Below are 21,446 nucleotides of genomic sequence, written 5' to 3'. Positions count from 1 at the left end.
CTATATTTTAGAGACTTCCCAAAAACAGTGACATCATACAATACAGAGCCTGAAGTGTGTTGTGTTTAATTCAAGACACAATGTAACAAAGTAGGATTTCTACCTGAGATGTTCCCATTGTATCGATATTTTTAATTGATCAATGGTCGACTGATGAGCTGCTGTTATAACGAAGGCAACACATGATGTAAGTGTCTATATTAGCCTACTATCAAAATGACTTTAAAAGTCTTATATAGGTGTTGTAACGAAGGCAACACATGATGTAAGTGTCTATATTAGCTACAATAGCCTACTATCAAAATTATATTAAACGTTTTGTATAAGTGTTATAATGAAAGCAACACATGATGTAAGTGTCTATATTAACCTACTATCAAAATGACTTTAAAAGTCTTATATAGGTGTTGTAATGAAGGCAACACATGATGTAAGTGTCTATATTAGCCTAGTATCGAAATGACTTTAAAAGTCTTATATAGGTGTTATAATGAAGGCAACACATGATGTAAGTGTCTATGTTAGCCTACTATCAAAATGACTTTAAAAGTCTTATATAGGTGTTGTAATGAAGGCAACACATGATGTAAGTGTCTATATTAGCCTAGTATCGAAATGACTTTAAAAGTCTTATATAGGTGTTATAATGAAGGCAACACATGATGTAAGTGTCTATATTAGCCTACTATCAAAATGACTTTAAAAGTCTTATATAGGTGTTGTAATGAAGGCAACACATGATGTAAGTGTCTATATTAGCCCACTATCAAAATGACTTTAAATGTCTTATATAGGTGTTATAACAAAGGCAACACATGATGTAAGTGTTTGAATTAGCCTACTGTCAAAATGACTTTAAAAGTCTTATAAAGGTGTTAAAACGAAGGCAACACATGATGTAAGTGTCTATATTAGCCTACTATCAAAATGACTTTAAAAGTCTTATATAGGTGTTGTATTGAAGGCAACACATGATGTAAGTGTCTATATTAGCCTACTATCAAAATGACTTTAAAAGTCTTATATAGGTGTTGTAATGAAGGCAACACATGATGTAAGTGTCTATATTAGCCTACTATCAAAATGACTTTAAAAGTCTTATATAGGTGTTGTAACGAAGACAACACATGATGTAAGTGTCTATGTTAGCCTACTATCAAAATTATTTTACAAGCCTTATATAAGTGTTATAATGAAGGCAACACATGATGTGTCTATATTAGCCTACTATCAAAATGACTTTAAAAGTCTTATATAGGTGTTATAATGAAGGCAACACATGATGTAAGTGTCTACATTAGCCTACTATCAAATGACATTAAATGTTTTATATAAGTCTTATAATGAAGGCAACACATGATGTAAGTGTCTATATTAGCCTACTATCAAAATTATTTTACAAGCCTTATATAAGTGTTATAATGAAGGCAACACATGATGTGTCTATATTAGCCTACTATCAAAATGACTTTAAAAGTCTTATATAGGTGTTGTAATGAAGGCAACACATGATGTAAGTGTCTATATTAGCCTACTATCAAAATGACTTTAAAAGTCTTATATACGTGTTATAACGAAGGCAACACATGATGTAAGTGTCTATATTAGCCTACTATCAAAATGACTTTAAAAGTCTTATATAGGTGTTGTAATGAAGGCAACACATGATGTAAGTGTCTATATTAGCCTACTATCAAAATGACTTTAAAAGTCTTATATAGGTGTTGTAATGAAGGCAACACATGATGTAAGTGTCTATGTTAGCCTACTATCAAAATGACTTTAAAAGTCTTATATAGGTGTTGTAATGAAGGCAACACATGATGTAAGTGTCTACATTAGCTTACTATCAAAATGACTTTAAAAGTCTTATATAGGTGTTATAATGAAGGCAACACATGATGTAAGTGTCTATATTAGCCTACTATCAAAATGACTTTAATAGTCTTATATAGGTGTTGTAATGAAGGCAACACATGATGTAAGTGTCTATATTAGCCTACTATCAAAATGACTTTAAAAGTCTTATATAGGTGTTGTAATGAAGGCAACACATGATGTAAGTGTCTATATTAGCCTACTATCAAAATGACATTAAAAGTTTTATATAAGTGTTATAATGAAGGCAACACATGATGTAAGTGTCTATATTAGCCTACTATCAAAATGACTTTAAAAGTCTTATATAGGTGTTATAACGAAGGCAACACATGATGTAAGTGTCTATGTTAGCCTACTATCAAAATGACTTTAAAAGTCTTATATAGGTGTTATAATGAAGGGAACACATGATGTAAGTGTCTATATTAGCCTACTATCAAAATGACTTTAAAAGTCTTATATAGTTGTTGTAATGAAGGCAACACATGATGTAAGTGTCTATATTAGCCTACTATCAAAATGACTTTAAAAGTCTTATATACGTGTTATAACGAAGGCAACACATGATGTAAGTGTCTATATTAGTTATATTAGCTTACTATCAAAATGACTTTAAAAGGTCTTATATAAGTGTTATAATGAAGGCAACACATGATGTAAGTGTCTATATTAGCCTACTATCAAAATGACTTCAAAAGCCTTATATAGGTGTTGTAATGAAGGCAACACATGATGTAAGTGTCTACATTAGTCTACTATCAAAATGACTTTAAAAGTCTTATATAGGTGTTATAATGAAGGCAACACATGATGTAAGTGTCTATATTAGCCTACTATCAAGATGACTTTAAAAGTCTTATATAGGTGTTATAATGAAGGCAACACATGATGTAAGTGTCTATATTAGCCTACTATCAAAATGACTTTAAAAGTCTTATATAAGTGTTATAATGAAGGCGGCACATGATGTAAGTGTCTATGTTAGCCTACTATCAAAATGACTTTAAAAGTTTTATATAGGTGTTGTAATGAAGGCAAGACATGATGTAAGTGTCTATATTAGCCTACTGTCAAAATGACTTTAAAAGTCCTATATAAGTGTTATAACGAAGGCAACACATGATGTAAGTGTCTACATTAGCCTACTATCAAAATGACTTTCAAAGTCTTATATAGGTGTTATAATGAAGGCAACACATGATACAAGTGTCTATATTAGCCTACTATCAAAATGACTTTAAAAGTCTTATATATGTGTTATAATGAAGGCAACACATGATGTAAGTGTCTACATTAGCCTACTATCAAAATGACTTTAAAAGTCTTATATAGGTGTTGTAATGAAGGCAACACATGATGTAAGTGTCTATATTAGCCTACTATCAAAATGACTTTAAAAGTCTTATATAGGTGTTATAATGAAGGCAACACATGATGTAAGTGTCTATATTAGCCTACTATCAAAATGACTTTAAAAGTCTTATATAGGTGTTATAATGAAGGCAACACATGATGTAAGTGTCTATATTAGCCTACTATCAAAATGACTTTAAAAGTCTTATAAAGGTGTTGTAATGAAGGCAACACATGATGTAAGTGTCTATATTAGCCTACTTTCAAAATGACTTTAAAAGTCTTATATAGGTGTTATAATGAAGGCAACACATGATGTAAGTGTCTATATTAGCCTACTATCAAAATGACTTTAAAAGTCTTATATAGGTGTTGTAATGAAGGCAACACATGATGTAAGTGTCTACATTAGCATACTATCAAAATGACTTTAAAAGTCTTTTATACGTGTTATAACGAAGGCAACACATGATGTAAGTGTCTATATTAGCCTACTATCAAAATGACTTTAAAAGTCTTATATAGGTGTTGTAATGAAGGCAACACATGATGTAAGTGTCTATATTAGCCTACTATCAAAATGACTTTAAAAGTCTTATATAGGTGTTGTAATGAAGGCAACACATGATGTAAGTGTCTACATTAACCTACTATCAAAATGACTTTAAAAGTCTTTTATACGTGTTATAACGAAGGCAACACATGATGTAAGTGTCTATATTAGCCTACTATCAAAATGACTTTAAAAGTCTTATATAGGTGTTATAATGAAGGCAACACATGATGTAAGTGTCTATATTAGCCTACTATCAAAATGACTTTAAAAGTCTTATATAGGTGTTATAATGAAGGCAACACTTGATGTAAGTGTCTATATTAGCCTACTATCAAAATGACTTTAAAAGTCTTATATAGGTGTTATAATGAAGGCAACACATGATGTAAGTGTCTACATTAGCCTACTATCAAAATGACTTTAAAAGTCTTATATAGGTGTTGTAATGAAGGCAACACATGATGTAAGTGTCTATATTAGCCTACTATCAAAATGACATTAAAAGTTTTATACAAGTGTTATAATGAAGGCAACACATGATGTAAGTGTCTATATTAGCCTACTATCAAAATGACTTTAAAAGTCTTATATAAGTGTTATAACGAAGGCAACACATGATGTAAGTGTCTATATTAGCCTACTATCAAAATGACATTAAAAGTTTTATATAAGTGTTATAATGAAGGCAACACATGATGTAAGTGTCTATATTAGCCTACTATCAAAATGACTTTAAAAAGTCTTATATAAGTGTTATAATGAAGGCAACACATGATGTAAGTGTCTATATTAGCCTACTATCAAAATGACTTTAAAAGTCTTATATAAGTGTTATAACGAAGGCAACACATGATGTAAGTGTCTATATTAGCCTACTATCAAAATGACATTAAAAGTTTTATATAAGTGTTATAATGAAGGCAACACATGATGTAAGTGTCTATATTAGCCTACTATCAAAATGACTTTAAAAGTCTTATATAAGTGTTATAACGAAGGCAACACATGATGTAAGTGTCTATATTAGCCTACTATCAAAATGACTTTAAAAGTCTTATATAGGTGTTATAATGAAGGCAACACTTGATGTAAGTGTCTATATTAGCCTACTATCAAAATGACTTTAAAAAGTCTTATATAAGTGTTGTAATGAAGGCAACACATGATGTAAGTGTCTATATTAGCCTACTATCAAAATGACTTTAAAAGTCCCATATACGTGTTATAATGAAGGCAACACATGATGTAAGTGTCTGTATTAGCCTACTATCAAAATGACTTTAAAAGTCTTATATAGGTGTTGTATTGAAGGCAACACATGATGTAAGTGTCTATAATAGCCTACTATCAAAATGACTTTAAAAGTCTTATATACGTGTTATAACGAAGGCAACACATGATGTAAGTGTCTACATTAGCCTACTATCAAATTTACTTTAAAAGTCTTATATAGGTGTTATAATAAAGGCAACACATGATGTAACTGTCTATATTAGCCTACTATCAAAAAGACATTAAACGTTTTATATAAGTGTTATACTGAGGGCAACACATGATGTAAGTGTCTGTATTAGCCTACTATCAAAATGACTTCAAAAGTCTTATATAGGTGTTGTAATGAAGGCAACACATGATGTAAGTGTCTATATTAGCCTACTATCAAAATGACTTTAAAAGTCTTATATACGTGTTGTAACGAAGGCAACACATGATGTAAGTGTCTATATTAGCCTACTATCAAAATGACTTTAAAAAGTCTTATATAAGTGTTATAATGAAAGCAACACATGATGTAAGTGTCTATATTAGTTAATCTAGCCTACTATCAAAATGACTTTAAAAGTCTTATATAAGTAATATAATGAAGACAACACATGATGTAAGTGTCTATATCAGCTATAATAGCCTACTATCAAAATGACTTTAAAGTACAGATCAGCAGGTACCAGAAGGTAAGAAAAGTTGCTGTTAATACTGGGACTTTGGGGTTTGTTTTCCCGGAATGCAAAGAAAAGTTGGTGCGGGCAAGGCATGAATGTAAGTACATTTTATTTTAAACACTAACAAACTACAAAAAAGGAAGCAAACAAAAGGCGCGCACAATGGCGGAGAACAAACTTGACTAATGAAACAAAACTTGCACAAAGGCAGAAACTATGAACAATAAACAAAAACTGACTTGGCATAAAACAAACAGAGGTAGCAGGGGTGTCAGAAGTAGCATGGTATGATCAGATAATGTCACCAGGATGAACAACAGAAACAGACAGGCTTAAATAGCAGTGACATGGTTAGTGACAGGTGTGCGAGTGCAAAGCGTGAGACAGGTGTGTGACATGACAGGTGACAACTAATGGGTTGCTATGGTGACAAAACAAACAAGAGTGCACAAAGAGTCCAAAAACAAAACCGAACATGACTAAAACCAAATCATGATCAACAGACATGACAGTTTCTTTTGCATAATATTGTGAAACAAAACGTCAGATAATATGTCTTACCTTATACACACACCATAATAATACTCCTATGTTGAAGCACATTCAGTGGTGTGGCTTCATAGCTTACCAAAGTCGTACTAAAACATTTTGATAGATTTTTGAGCGCCGTGTGTAATGTTCCATATTTTCAATGGAACATTTAAAATGTTGGTGTTGTTTACTTGAAACCCATCATATCGCAGTCTACACATATCTCTTATGTTTGACTGCCATTTACTGGTCACACTTATCATTACAGCATGTAATGATAAGGAACTTGTCATTTTCCATTCATTCCATCGGAACTTTTTCGGTAGGTAGGTCTTTATTGTCATTCCACAAGTACAACAGAACTTTGTTTTCAGCACAAACCCGTTCAAGATGAGACAAACAAACAGTGTACAGGGTTACAGAAGCTGTTATAGAACCCGGAGGTTCTGCTTCGGAGGCTGCGGAACCTCTTTCTAGAGTCCAGCAGTGAAAACAGTCCTTGGTGGGGGTGGGAGGAGTCTTTGTCTTTCTGAGCCCTGCTCAGGCAGCGGCTTTTTGCATACTTGCCAACACTCCCGGATTTTCCGGGAAACTCCCGAAATTCAGCGCCTCTCCCGAAAACCTCCCGGGACAAATGTTCTCCCGAAAAACTCCCGAAATTCAGGCGGACCTGAGTGACGTGTTAACAACACACAACAACAGTGTCTACCGTAAAGCAGTTTGTCTGCCGTAAACAGCAATGTTGTGACACTTTTAAACAGGACAATACTGCCATCTACTGTACATGCATATGTGACCCACCCATAATGTGTCACATTTTTGTGTTGATTTATTTATTTTATTTTGTGGTTTGAATTCGTTTTTGGAGCTGTCATTACACATTTATCAGTATTCACATTGGTCAGTAGGGGGCAGTAGGGCGTTTCTTCCCAATTGAATGCTATCACCTGCAGACCGGAAGTGTCTTGTCATTCTGATGAGCGCGACCAGTCTGTGAACAATTGAAACGTCCTGTGTGCTTTTTCCTCCTGTATAACAGGTTAGTTTTGGTGAATCAACTCACTGAATAATATCCATGTGATCTTAATAAGTTTAAGTACACATTCTGATGGTGGAGCCTAACTCTAAAGTGTTTGTGAGTTGTAGTTTGTAAATGAACACTGAAATTCAAGTATTTATTTTATTTATATATATATATATATATATATATATATATAGCTAGAATTCACTGAAAGTCAAGTATTTCTTATATATATATATATCTTAACCACGCCCCCGACCACGCCCCCGCCCCCGCCCCCACCCCCCACCCCCCACCTCCCGGAATCGGAGGTCTCAAGGTTGGCAAGTATGGCTTTTTGTGATCTCCTGGATAGGAGGAAGAGGAGTCCTGATGATCTTTTCCGCCGTCCTCACCACTCTCTGGAGAGACTTCCAGTCTGAGGCACTGCAGGCTCCAGTCCAGACAGAGATGCTGTTGGTCAGCAGGCTCTCTATAGTGCCTCTGTAGAATGAGAAGAGACATATTGGGCTGTACACTTAGTTACAGTTCCAACCTACGCTCTAAGGTACAGTCCCACGTGCTCCTCTATTTATTTGGGAGGTCCCTGGTTGCATCACTGAGGCTGCCTCTGAAGAAAGGGGGGGGGGGGGGGGGTAATTTCAGCAGCCCTAGTTAGACACAATATGTGATTATTCAGAAATGCAAATGTGCTGACACTCGTGATATCGCCCTGTCTCTGCTTTGTCTGCGTCAAGGTACTCGATGTTCGCCCTTGACAGTCAGAAAACCGGGTCTGGACACACTGATACGATAGAAAAGTACAACTTCAGCACAATTGATAATAACTCTAGAAACTGCCTTAAATCATAAGAGTTGTGTGATAATTTATACATAATTATTCTAACAGTGTGTTTGTAGGAATTTTCCACCATTCTTCGAAAAGCGCGTTGGTGAGGTCACACACTGATGTTGGTCAAGAAGGCCTCCATTGTAATTCATCCCAAAGATGTTGTGTTCAGGTCAGGACTCTGTGCAGGCCAGTCAAGTTCATCCACACCAGACTCTGTCATCCATGTCTTTATGGACCTTCCAGTGCACAAAGCAAAACGGTCAAACGTTCCTATAAACACACTGCGCAACCTTGTGGACAGCCTTCCCAGAAGAGTTGGAGCTGTAACAGCTGCAAAAGGTCATATTGTACCCTACGTTTGGCATTTAGCACTACTGCTACATGATGCTTAATTTTTCACTATAGTTAGATCTGCTTAGCACCCAGCTTCTAAAGCTCGCAACTCATCCTTCGTAAACTTAGAAACAAAAAAGGATGGGATTCTTGATCATCATTTGTCCCAAAGTAGACTAGTTGGCTCTCATAAAGTCGGCGGTTGCTCTTGTTGCCTCTGCCAAGTATTTCATCTCAGGAAATTAAAGACACTGGTCGGACCGACCCCAGAATGTGAGACTTGGCCCACACCTCTCATCCTCCCGCACGCTGAGCATCGGCTCCCCACAGGGCTGTGTGCTGAGCCCCCTCCTCTACTGCCTTTACACCCATGACTGCAGTCCGGCCCACAGTGACAACCTTACCGTCAAGTTCACCGACGATACCACAGTGGTCGGGCTCATCTCCAGGGGTGACGAGGCTGCCTACAGAGAGGAGGTCCTGAAGCTGACGGCCTGGTCTTCGGAGAACAACCTCGCTCTCAACACCAGCAAGACCAGAGAGATCATCGTCGACTTCAGGAGGAGCAGCACCGACCCTGCCCCCCTCTACATCAACGGCGAGCGTGTAGAGAGGGTCCACACCTTCAGGTACCTTGGAGTCCACATCTCTAATGACTTCTCCTGGACAGTCAACACCACATCAATCATCAAGAAGGCTCAGCAGCGGCTACACTTCCTTAGAGTCCTCGGGAAGTACAACCTGAAGCCTGACCTGCTGCTGACCTTCTACCGCTCGTCCATCGAGAGCCTGCTGACCTACTGTATTACGGTATGGTACGGCAGCTGCACTGCAGCAGACAGGGAGAGGCTGCAAAGAGTGGTCAAGACGGCTCAGAAGATCATCGGCCGCCCTCTCCCCTCTCTGACGGACATCTACACCTCCCGCTGCCTCAACAGAGCCAGTGCCATCATCAAGGACAGCACCCACCCTGGCTCTGACCTGTTCCACCTGCTGCCCTCTGGGAAGCGCTACAGGTGCATTAAAACCAAAACAAACAGGCTAAAGAACAGCTTCTTCCCCAGGGCCATAACCATCCTGAACGGACTGCCCCATTGTCCCTCATAACTGCCTTCTCTTCGGTGCAATAACCCATTCCACCAACCACCCTGTTTTTGTTTTTTGTTTTTATTCATGTATATATTCATTTCACACCATATTCATTGCACTTCTACATTTTTTTTATATTTTTATATATTTGCACATTGTTTTTCTAGGATGCACACATCGCACTGTATGGAATGGCCTCAATCTCGTTACCTTGCGTAATGACAATAAAGCTGATTCTGATTCTGATTCTGATTCAATCTCAAATTCTGAGTAAGAAGGACCATCAAGACAGAATAGGAATATTATCAAGTTTTACTTCAAGTTCATATGTGAGTCAAGGCAGGTGGCCAAATACTTTTTGACAATACAGTGTAGTTTGGGCTGTAGCTTGATGCATATTCAGCGCTACATTTGTATCACACAGTGTGGTAGAAGAATGGAAGTGTGGAATGTGACAATGAGAGAGAATCTAACAGCCAAGAAGGACTTCTGAGCACTTTAGATGCGGTAACAATGACTTTCATTTACATAGCTTTTTTTCTAAGGGGAAAAAAAAAGCCAAGACTGGAGGAGGGAAGGAGGTTAAGTAAAAAGAAGTGTGTTAATTAATTAATAAAGTCAGCAGAGAGTAGATATGGAATGAAAGGGGTTTATAGTTTTTTCATTGACTCGACAAAAAAAATGGCTTTTCAGACACAAGGGAAGAGTGCATTTGGGATGTATTAGAGACGCTCTTTCCGCTATTTAGTGGCGCCTATTTTGTTGTGTTTAATGGAAGTTACAGTGCTGGATTTACGTAACTCTGCAGGCTCTTTTCCTACCATAACTGCTTGCTCTCTTGTTTTTTGTCATGCCCTCCTCCTCTTTTACTCATCATTCACAATCCCTTTGAGGGACAACAACACACGTCCTTCTATTTTCTGTGTGTTCTACATTTCTATTTTATTTGTGTTCTACAATGCGGGAAAGCTGCTAGCACAAGGTGGCTAACAATGCATGTAATAGGGAGTATTCTATTCTGCCTATAAAACCCTCTAAAACCAACAACGCTGCATTTTCAGCGCATCCGGAACGTTTTCACATTTTTTCACTTTGTTATGTTACACCCTTATTCTAAAATGGTAAACAAATAATTATTGTCCTCAAAATTCTACAGACAATTTTTTTTTTTTTTTTTTGTGCAAATTTATGAAAAAATAAAATAAAATAAAATAAATTCACATAAAGTGTTTACAGCCTTTGCTCACTATTTTGTTGATGCACCGTTGGCAGACATTACAGCCCCAAGTCGTTTTGAATGCGATGCCTCAAGTGAGGCACACCTATCTTTGGGCAGTTTTGCCCATTCCTCTTTGCAGCACCTCTCAAGTTATAATAATAATAATAATAATACTAGATTGTATTTGTAAAAAAGCACTTTACATTGAGTAAACAACCTCAAAGTGCTACAGTGTATTAAAAAAAATAAAAATAAAAAGATAACAAAAATAATTAAAGCTGCAAGCAGCATTGGTCGGGCCCGCATATTTGGCAGGTGCTAGTCCTAAGTGTCCCAATACTATTGTCCAGTTTTAGTCCTAAGTGTCCCAATACTTTTGTCAAGTTGTAGTCCTAAGTGTCCCAATACTTTTGTCCAGTGTAGGCGTCCCAATACTTTTGTCCAGTGGTAGTCCTAAGTGTCCCAATACTTTTGTCCAGTTTTAGTCCTAAGTGTCCCAATACTTTTGTCAAGTGGTAGTCCTAAGTGTCCCAATACTTTTGTCAAGTTGTAGTCCTAAGTGTCCCAATACTTTTGTCCAGTTTTAGTCCTAAGTGTCCCAATACTTTTGTCAAGTTGTAGTCCTAAGTGTCCCAATACTTTTGGCCAGTGTAGGTGTCCCAATACTTTTGTCCAGTGGTAGTCCTAAGTGTCCCAATACTTTTGTCAAGTTGTAGTCCTAAGTTTCCCAATACTTTTGTCCAGTGTAGGCGTCCCAATACTTTTGTCCAGTGGTAGTCCTAAGTGTCCCAATACTTTTGTCCAGTTTTAGTCCTAAGTGTCCCAATACTTTTGTCAAGTGGTAGTCCTAAGTGTCCCAATACTTTTGTCAAGTTGTAGTCCTAAGTGTCCCAATACTTTTGTCCAGTTTTAGTCCTAAGTGTCCCAATACTTTTGTCAAGTTGTAGTCCTAAGTGTCCCAATACTTTTGGCCAGTGTAGGTGTCCCAATACTTTTGTCCAGTGGTAGTCCTAAGTGTCCCAATACTTTTGTCCAGTTTTAGTCCTAAGTGTCCCAATACTTTTGTCAAGTTGTAGTCCTAAGTGTCCCAATACTTTTGGCCAGTGTAGGTGTCCCAATACTTTTGTCCAGTGGTAGTCCTAAGTGTCCCAATACTTTTGTCCAGTGTCCTAAGTGTCCTGATGTGTGCGTTCAGTTTGGTGAGTTTTGAAGCATGTTAAGGGGGTCAAATTACAGCAGCTCAAAGAGGCAAAAGTGACTGTTTTTAGTACTTTTTTGTCTTGAAGGGGGAATTGCCAACTTCCTGTTGATTTTAGCCCGAGAATGTACTATTATGAAATATAGGTCTGAGTCATACCTACATAGAGGTTTTTGTTTCATGTCTCTCCGACCTTCCTAGTGGGAGTTACAGGCAGTCTAGTTTTTTTTTTCTTAGGGGGCACTAGACCGCAATTTTGAGTTTTGGGGTTCGGTTTTTTTATTAAAAGGCAATTTTCGCAGGTCCTGATGTGTAGGTCAAATATGGTGAGTTTTGAAGCATGTTAAGTGGGTCAAATTACAGCTCAAAGAGGCGGTCGGTATAATAATAATAATAAAGAATAATAATAAAACCTTACAAATTCAATAGGTCCTTTTGTCCCATTGCATAAGGACTCCCTTTGGGAGTCCTTATACAATGGGCCATGCGGGCCCTAATAATCAAACCTTACAAATTCAATAGGTCCTTATGTCCCATTGCATAAGGACTCCCTTTGGGAGTCCTTATACAATGGGCCATGCGGGCCCTAATAAATATATATATATAAATATATATATTTCTTTTAAACTTTAAACATCCGGAAAAGGGATGCAAACGGACTAGACCGGACAAGGCTTGAAGGTAGAAACATATTTTAATCTCTAATCAAAAACTCAACGAAATACAAAACAAAAAGGTGCACTAGGCGAAGGCAAGTTTAACGCAGGAAACAAAAGCTAAGACTTAGCATAAACTATGGACATGAACCATGAAACTAAAAACATGAAAAAACTCACTAAACTGTGGCTTGAAACGAATAGCAAGAACTATGGACATGAAACAAAAATACCTACTGGACACGGCATGAATGGAACAGCATGACTGTGGCAAGAAAAGTCAAAACAGAGCATGAATAGATCATCAAGAACTATGGCATGGACAGAGCATGAAAATAACAGAGTAATGTCGCCAGGACAACTAACTGGCAAAACAGGCTTAAATAATAGCCTCTGATTAGAACAGGTGCGTGCATAAGGCGGGTGAAATTAATGAGTAGTCATGGAAACCAAACAAGGGAGCGCAAACAGGAACTAGTGCAGTCTTAAACAGAAAATAACAAAAAACATGATACAGACCGCATATCATGACGACTTTGAAGTTTTTGAAGCTTAATGTAATTTTACCAAGACATTTTTGCAATTTGTTTTGCTCATTACAAGCAAAAATATATATTTTTTTAAATTCAGACTTTTTTAAGAAGGGCATTTTTTCCAATGTATTGGCAACACACAAGTAGCTAAAACCCCCCACAGTAGGCTCCAGGAGTGGCCAGGCCAGACTCCAGACCTTAATATAGTGTCTCTGGCATCACATCAGATTTTTGGTGATGATTGTTAAGAACGTATGTGATTGTAAATTGAGTTTTCTTGAACTTTTACACATGGAATCAAGCTACCACCTAATCTAATTCGGATCAGAGATTGTTCCCCACCGGTGACAGGTGGCTTTATGTCTTCAGCTGTGAGGGTTAAAATGCTGGACACATGCCACCTGCCTAATAGCCTTTTAATAGACAAGTCAATGGAGCGATGACCGAGATCCATGCGGTCTCAGCAGAACCAAGTCCGAATAATTGCGCCCTTGTCGCGAAAAATGTAATCCTAAAACCATTGCAGACTTGGCTGCTGTTTCTCTTTTGCCCTTCACGTCTGGGCAAGACACCATCAGGGACTTAAGTGGGCTCTATTTGCTGTCCTTGGGCCATGGCCTTGGTGCGTTAATGGCTCTAGGAGGAAGGAAAATAAAGGCAGACAAGCAAGTAGCATTGCTAACGCTCGAAGAATGAATACACATCGGAACAGTCGTACATAAAAACCTACATTTGTGCTTTTTATTTGCGAGTCCTTTTGAAAGATGCATTCTGTTAAAATCCTTGACCTGTGATTGTGGAAAAAGGACCATATTTTTTATGTGACAACATTATATAAACTTAGATAAATATAAACACTCCGACAATCCTTCAACATGAAATTGTCTCACTGCGGAAGGTTGGAACCCCGTCAGACAATGAGGAATACTTAGAAACAGAAACGGGCTCAGGAAAGTCTGAATTAGATTGGAAGGTGCAGTACTGCATTGGTTTAGGCCAGGGAAAATGGGGATTCCAGGCAGGCGCATGTGGAGAAGCGGGTGATATCTGAGTCTTGGGGAACGACTGACAAAAAAAAAGAGTTCAGAAAAACAAAATCCTGGTCCATGACGTCATCATGGGGCGGCAGGGCTGCCTGCAGGTTGGATCGGTCCGGAGGAGGAGGAGTTTGCCGGAGCGACGCATCCTGCCGGCTAGGAGAAGTCCTTCAGGACTGCTTCCGTCTCTGCCGGCACTTCTGGCACTGCAGCAGCGCTCCCGGGCCACACTTGCCGTTTAGACCCCACATCAAGTCCCGGCGCTCCATGGGGGAATGGCGTCTCGGCTTCCATAGCCTTTAATACCTCCCACGTTCCTTCCTCCATATCCTCCATGTCCGTTGCGGGAAAACGAATTGCTGGCGACATTCTGTCATGACGTGGAGGTTTTCTGGTGGGCTGCAAGACCAGCCTCACCCAAGGCCGTTACACCTGGCGGCACAACCAGGTGTTAAAGTGTCTTGCAGCAGTGCTGGAAAGTCGACGGACAAGTGTCAATGCCCTTCCTCCCCCGTCATCCCGTTGGCAAGCAACATTTGTCCGGGAGGGCGAGGGTCAAGCCAACCTCACCCCCACAAGACCAGACACTGGACAGTTAGGCGGGGCACGGGACTGGAAACTGCTGGCAGACCTGGGCCAGAGACTCTGCTTCCCAGTTGAGATTGCGTCCACCAACCTGCGGCCAGATCTTGTTCTGTGGTCAGCTTCGCTCAGGCTCGTGTACATCATAGAGCTCACGGTGCCCTGGGAGAGTGCAATGGAGGAGGCCTACGAGCGCAAGAAGTTGAGGTACACTGAGCTTGCAGCTGATGCGCAACAACAAGGCTGGAAAGCGAGGGTACGCCCAGTGGAAGTAGGCTGCAGAGGGTTCGTGGCCACCTCAACATCCAGGCTCCTCAGGGAAATGGGAGTGCGAGGGAAGGCCCACCGGCAGGCAGTGAAAGACCTCTCAAAAGCCGCTGAAAAGGGGAGTCAGTGGCTGTGGGTCAAGCGAAGGGACTCCACCTGGGCTTTCAAGTGAGTGATGGCATCTAGGGAGTGATCCTGGGACGCTGGGACTCACTGCTGAACCCTCTGAAGGTGTCGTGGGCCTATCAGCGAAACACTGAGGAAGGGGGGCGCCCACTTGATAACCCAGAGGATGCCTTCACTCACTTGACCATCCCACAAAGTCGCATAGGTGTCTCAAGTATGCATTAGGGGATTGTAAAATCTAGTCCTACACAACAGATCTCCATATCCTCCATGTCCGTTGCGGGAAAACGAATTGCTGGCGACATTCTGTCATGACGTGGAGGTTTTCGCAGCTTACTGCAAGGATTGTTTCCCCGGGAAGCAAACGGACTACTCCAGACATGGCGTGCAGGTAAAAACATGATTTAATCTTGAACTCAAAGTACTAAAAAAAACAGAAAACAACCCAAAGGCGAGCGTGCCTTACGCACGTGAAAGCTAAGGCAAAAAACTTAGGACATGAAATTAAAAAATATGAAAAAAAACTTACTAAACTGTGGCCTGAATAAACAAAATTCACGTGGCATGGCATGAAGCATGGAAAGAGCAATCGCAAGAATACCAGCATGAGCAGAGCATGAAAAGAACATGTACAGAGTAATGTCGCCAGGACGACTAACTGGCATAACAGGCTTAAATAATAGTCTCTGATTAGAGCAGGTCCGTGATCCGAACACATGAGGCAGGTGAAACTAATGAGTCGTCATGGAAACTAAAACAAACAAGGGTGAACAAAAACAGGAACTATGGAGTCCAAAACTAGCAGAACATAACTAAACAAAACATGATCTGAACCACGGATCATGACAATATGTTGGACATACATCTTAATCTGTCGCTCTGTTCATGTCAAAACTTGTTCTAGGTCAGGCGCTTTACTAACTGATGAGTCAATAACTCATCATGTTGCGGCTTAACAATGATTCTCCGCTATGGAGACAGGTACAAATGGAAGGTTGAGCGATGCCTTAAACTGGATTCAATAACTACGGAAATGGAACTACTATATCTCGCAACTGAAATCAAGTTTCACACCGGCATGTTAACTCAGAGTCAAGCAAAGCCTCTTCACAAGAGGGGAACATGTGTACAGTTGCACTTATAAATTACTCAATACCCATTTACCGTATTTTCCGCACCATAAGGCGCCCTGGGTTATAAGCCGCGCCTTCAATGAACGGCATATTTCAAAACTTTGTCCACCTATAAGCCGCCCCGTGTTATAAGCCGCATCTAACTGCGCTAAAGGAATGTCAAAAAAACAGTCAGATAGGTCAGTCAAACTTTAATAATATATTAAAAACCAGCGTGATGTGGGCGCGCATGGAGTCGTATATCAACATGGACGGAGCTGCGTGAAAAAAGCCACCCGGCCTCTTCGCGTAAACTTACCTTAACCACTCGCTCATCTTTTCTTCATCCATCCATCCCTTCGAGTTAGCTTTTATGATGACGCCGGCTGGAAAGGTCTCTTTTGGCAAGGTCTTCCTTTTGAATATCACCATGGGTGGAAGTTTCTGGCCATTAGCATGGCAAGCTAGAACCACAGTGAAGGATGACTTCTCATTCCCTGTGGTGCGAATATTCACCGTACGTGCTCCCGTTGTATCCACAGTGCGGTTCACAGGAATATCAAAAGTCAGTGGAACCTCGTCCATGTTGATAATGTTCTCTGGCCGGATCTTTTTTTCAGCTATCTTGTTTTTACAATATGCACGGAAAGTAGCCAGCTTTTCTTGAAAGTTTTTAGGCAGTTGCTGTGAAATAGTAGTCCGTGTGCGGATGGAGAGATTGCGTCTTCTCATGAACCGGAAACCTGTCGTTTAGTAGGAGCCATTTTGTGGTCTTTACAGATGTAAACACACAAAGGAAATGAAACGTAATATCCGCGCGCTTCTTCTTCTTCTACGCGGGCGGGTGGTTGCTTACAGTAGAAGAAGAAGCGCTTCCTGTTCTATGGGGGCGGGTGCTTACCTTGGCGGTTGCTTGCGTAGAAGAAGAAGCACTTCCTCTTCTACGGGGAAAAAAGATGGCGGCTGTTTACCGTAGTTGCGAGACCGAAACTTTATGAAAATGAATCTTAATATTAATCCATATATAAAGCGCACCGGGTTATAAGCCGCACTGTCAGCTTTTGAGTAAATTTGTGGTTTTTAGGTGCGGCTAATAGTGCGGAAAATACGGTATTTGGAAACTCTTGCAGTAATTTACAAAACCCAAAACCAGTGAAATTGTCACGCTGTGTAAATGGTAAATAAAAACAGAACACAATGATTTGTAAACCCTTTTCAACTTATATTCAATTGAATAGACTGCAAAGACAAGATACTTAACGTTCCAACTGGTAAACGTTGTTATTTTTTGCAATTATTAGCTCATTTGGAATTTGATGCCTGCAATAGGTTTCAAAAAAGCTGGCACAAGTGTTAAAAAAAGACGGAGAAAGTTGAGAAATGCTCATCAAACACTTATTTGGGACATCAAACACGTGAACAGGCTAATTGGGAACAGGTGGGTGCCATGATTGGGTATAAAAGCAGCTTCCATGAAATGCTCAGTCATTCACAAACAAGGACGGGGCGAGGGTCACCACTTTGTCAACAACTGCCTGAGCAAATTGTCAACAGTTTAAGAACAACATTTCTCAACCAGCTATTGCAAGGAATTTAGGGATTTCACCATCGACGCTCCGCAATATCATCAAAAGGTTCAGAGAATCTGGAGAAATCACTGCACGTAAGCCATGATATTACAGACCTTCGATCACTCAGACGGTACTGCATCAAAAAGCGACATTAGTGTGTAAAAGATATCACCACACGGGCTCAGGAACACTTCAGAAAACCATTATCAGTAACTACAGTCGGTCGCTACATCTATAAGTGCAAGTTAAAACTCTACTATGCAAAGTGAAATGAATTTATATAGCGCTTATTCTCAAGTGACTCAAAGCCCTTTACATAGTGAAACCCAATATCTAAGTTACATTTAAACCAGTGTGGGCGGCACTGGGAGCAGGTGGGTAAAGTGTCTTGCCCAAGGACACAACGGTAGTGACTAGGATGGCGGAAGCGGGGATCGAACCTGCAACCCTCAAGTTGCTGGCACGGCCGCTCTACCAACCGAGCTATACCGTCCCGAAAGACATTTATCAACAACACCCAGAAGCACCGCCGGCTTCGCTGGGCCCGGGGCTCATCTAAGATGGACTGATGCAAAGTGGAAAAGTGTTGTGTGGTCTGATGAGTCCACATTTAATTTTTTTTTTGGAAACTGTGGACGTCGTGTCCTCCGGGACAATAGAGAAAAAGAACCATCCGGATTGTTCTAGGCGCAAAGTTGAAAAGCCAGCATCTGTGATGGTATAAGGGTGTATTAGTGCCCAAGACATAGGGTACATCTGTGAAGGCACCATTAATGCTGAAGGGTACATACAGGAGCAACACATGTTGAGGATACATCCCCCTACTTGCCTTATCAGTCTTGGGGGGGGGGGGGGGACTGCCTTCCTTTTCAAGAAGTAGTTTTGAATGTTAGACCATCCCGAGATAACGGTATGACCGTATTGGCCTGGGCTGGCCTCCTGAAGCTTCAGTAAAACTTTATAATATTCCTATTCTGTCTTGATGGTCCTTCTTACTCAGCATATATGTCATCGAAAGAATTTGAGATTGACCAGTGACTTAAATTCCCTGAGATGAACTACTGGGCAGAGGCAACAAGAGCAACCGCCGACTTTATGAGAGCCAACTAGTCTACTTTGGGACAAATGATGATCAAGAATCCCATCTTTTTTTTCAGCAAGACGATGCCAAGCCACATGTTACAACAGCGTGGCTTCATAATAAAAGAGTGCGGGTACTAGACTGGCCTGCCTGTAGTCCAGACCTGTCTCCCATTGAAAATGTGTGGTGCATTATGAAGCCTAAAATATGAGAAGGGAGACCCCCGGACTGTTGAACAACTTAAGCTGTACATCAAGCAAGAATGGGAAAGAATTCCACCTGAAAAGCTTCAAAAATGTGTCTCCTCAGTTCCCAAACCTTTACTGAGTGTTGTTAAAAGGAAAGGCCATGTAACACAGTGGTAAAGATGCCTTTTTTGCTGCCATTAAATTCTAAGTTAATGATTATTTGCAGTGTGAACATGAAATATCTTGTCTTTGCAGTCTATTCAATTGAATATAAGTTGAAAAGGATTTGTTGTATTCTCTTTTTATTTACCATTTACACAACGTGACAACTTCACTGCTTTTGGGTTTTTGTACAATAAAGCAGAAAAAACCCCAAAGCAAAGATATAACTCCAAGTCAAGGAAAGTTTGTGCATGATGCAAATGAATGCAACGCGGTGATGAGTGGGAGTTCAAGGATTTTGAGTGCAACCTTTTTAGCTTGCAAGCTGCAGTTTGGTGAATACAACTGTGCTGCAAAAAAAACAATACTAAAACAAACTCACTGCCAGATTTTGTCATTGTATTCATATACTTGGCAGGGCTAAATGAGGCAGGCTATACGCAGAAAGCTGTGAGAGGGGAACAAATAGAGTTGCCGTGGGAACGCATGCATGCATAAAGACGGATTGGGGGTATCAATCATGCTTATCCTTTAAAAGAGAGGTTGAAACCATGACTTAAAGCGGGAAGAAATACTGCCTCTCTAACATTCACAAACACATATAGCTACTAATGCTGGCTAGATGGGGTTGAATCAATGTGAGGTAGGGGTGTAATGTTACATATATTGGTGTATCCACATGTCAGATCAGGGACCGGGAGTGTACATTCGGCTTTGCAATGCACTTCCGGATAGTGCGACTAAAAGTGGACAAAAAGCCAAGGCATTCGGTGCAGAAGCGGAGCTCCAGGTGGACAAAAACAGTGCAGCCCAGCTTTTGGCCAGCAGGAGTCATGGCTAGCAATAGTTCAACCAAGGATCCAGAGCCTAGAGACCCTTTGTTAACGTCTCCGGTTTTGGAACATTTTACCTCCCGGTGAAAGATACCATCCATCCATCCATCTTCTTCCGCTTATCCGAGGTCGGGTCGCGGGGGCAGCAGCCTAAGCAGGGAAGCCCAGACTTCCCTCTCCCCAGCCACTTCATCCAGCTCCTCCCGGAGGATCCCGAGGCGTTCCCAGGCCAGCCGGGAGACGTAGTCTTCCCAACGTGTCCTGGGTCTTCCCCGTGGCCTCCTACCGGTCGGACGTGCCCGAAACACCTTCCTAGGGAGGCGTTCAGGTGGCATCCTGACCAGATGCCCGAACCACCTCATCTGGCTCCTCTCCATGTGGAGGAGCAGCGGCTTTACTTTGAGCTCCCCCCGGATGACAGAGCTTCTCACCCTATCTCTAAGGGAGAGACCCGCCACCCAGCGGAGGAAACTCATTTCGGCCGCTTGTACCCGTGATCTTGTCCTTTCAGTCATAACCCAAAGCTCATGACCATAGGTGAGGATGGGAACGTAGACCGACCGGCCAATTGAGAGCTTTGCCTTACGGCTCATCTCCTTCTTCACCACAACGGATCGATACAGCGTCCGCATTACTGAAGACCCTGCACCGATCCGCCTGTCGTTCTCACGATCCACTCCTCCCTGTATCATGGACAAGAGTCTTAGGTACCTGAACGGATAGTGTGCCTAAAAGTGGACAAAAAGCCAAGGCATTCGGTGCAGAAGCAGAGCTCCAGGTGGACCAAAACAGCGCAGCCCAGCAGCAATAGTTCAACCAAGGATCCAGAGCCTAGAGACCCTTTGTTAACGTCTCCGGTTTTGGAACATTTTACCTCCCGGTGAAACATACCATCCATCCATCCATCCATCTTCTTCCGCTTATCCGAGGTCGGGTCGCGGGGGCAGCAGCCTAAGCAGGGAAGCCCAGACTTCCCTCTCCCCAGCCACTTCGTCCTGCTCCTCCCGGGGGGATCCCGAGGCGTTCCCAGGCCAGCCGGGAGACATAGTCTTCCCAACGTGTCCTGGGTCTTCCCCGCGGCCTCCTACCGGTCGGACGTGCCCTAAACACCTCCCTAGGGAGGCGCTCGGGTGGCATCCTGACCAGATGCCCGAACCACCTCATCTGGCTCCTCTCCATGTGGAGGAGCAGCGGCTTTGCTTTGAGCTCCCCCCGGATGACAGAGCTTCTCACCCTATCTCTAAGGGAGGGACCCGCCACCCGGCGGAGGAAACTCATTTCGTCCGCTTGTACTCGTGATCTTGTCCTTTCGGTCATAACCCAAAGCTCATGACCATAGGTGAGG

General features: G+C 40.9%; 1 protein-coding gene across 1 annotated transcript in view; it reads left to right on the top strand.

The window, feature by feature from the left end:
• The window catches only part of galnt9 (polypeptide N-acetylgalactosaminyltransferase 9), a 331,066-nt gene that overhangs the window by 36,955 nt on the left and 272,665 nt on the right, over positions 1–21,446 (top strand). The window lies entirely within an intron of this gene.

This window comes from Nerophis lumbriciformis, linkage group LG12 (genome assembly GCF_033978685.3).
Source record: "Nerophis lumbriciformis linkage group LG12, RoL_Nlum_v2.1, whole genome shotgun sequence".
Classification (NCBI taxonomy): domain Eukaryota; kingdom Metazoa; phylum Chordata; class Actinopteri; order Syngnathiformes; family Syngnathidae; genus Nerophis; species Nerophis lumbriciformis.
This window is presented reverse-complemented; position numbering and strand designations above follow the sequence as displayed.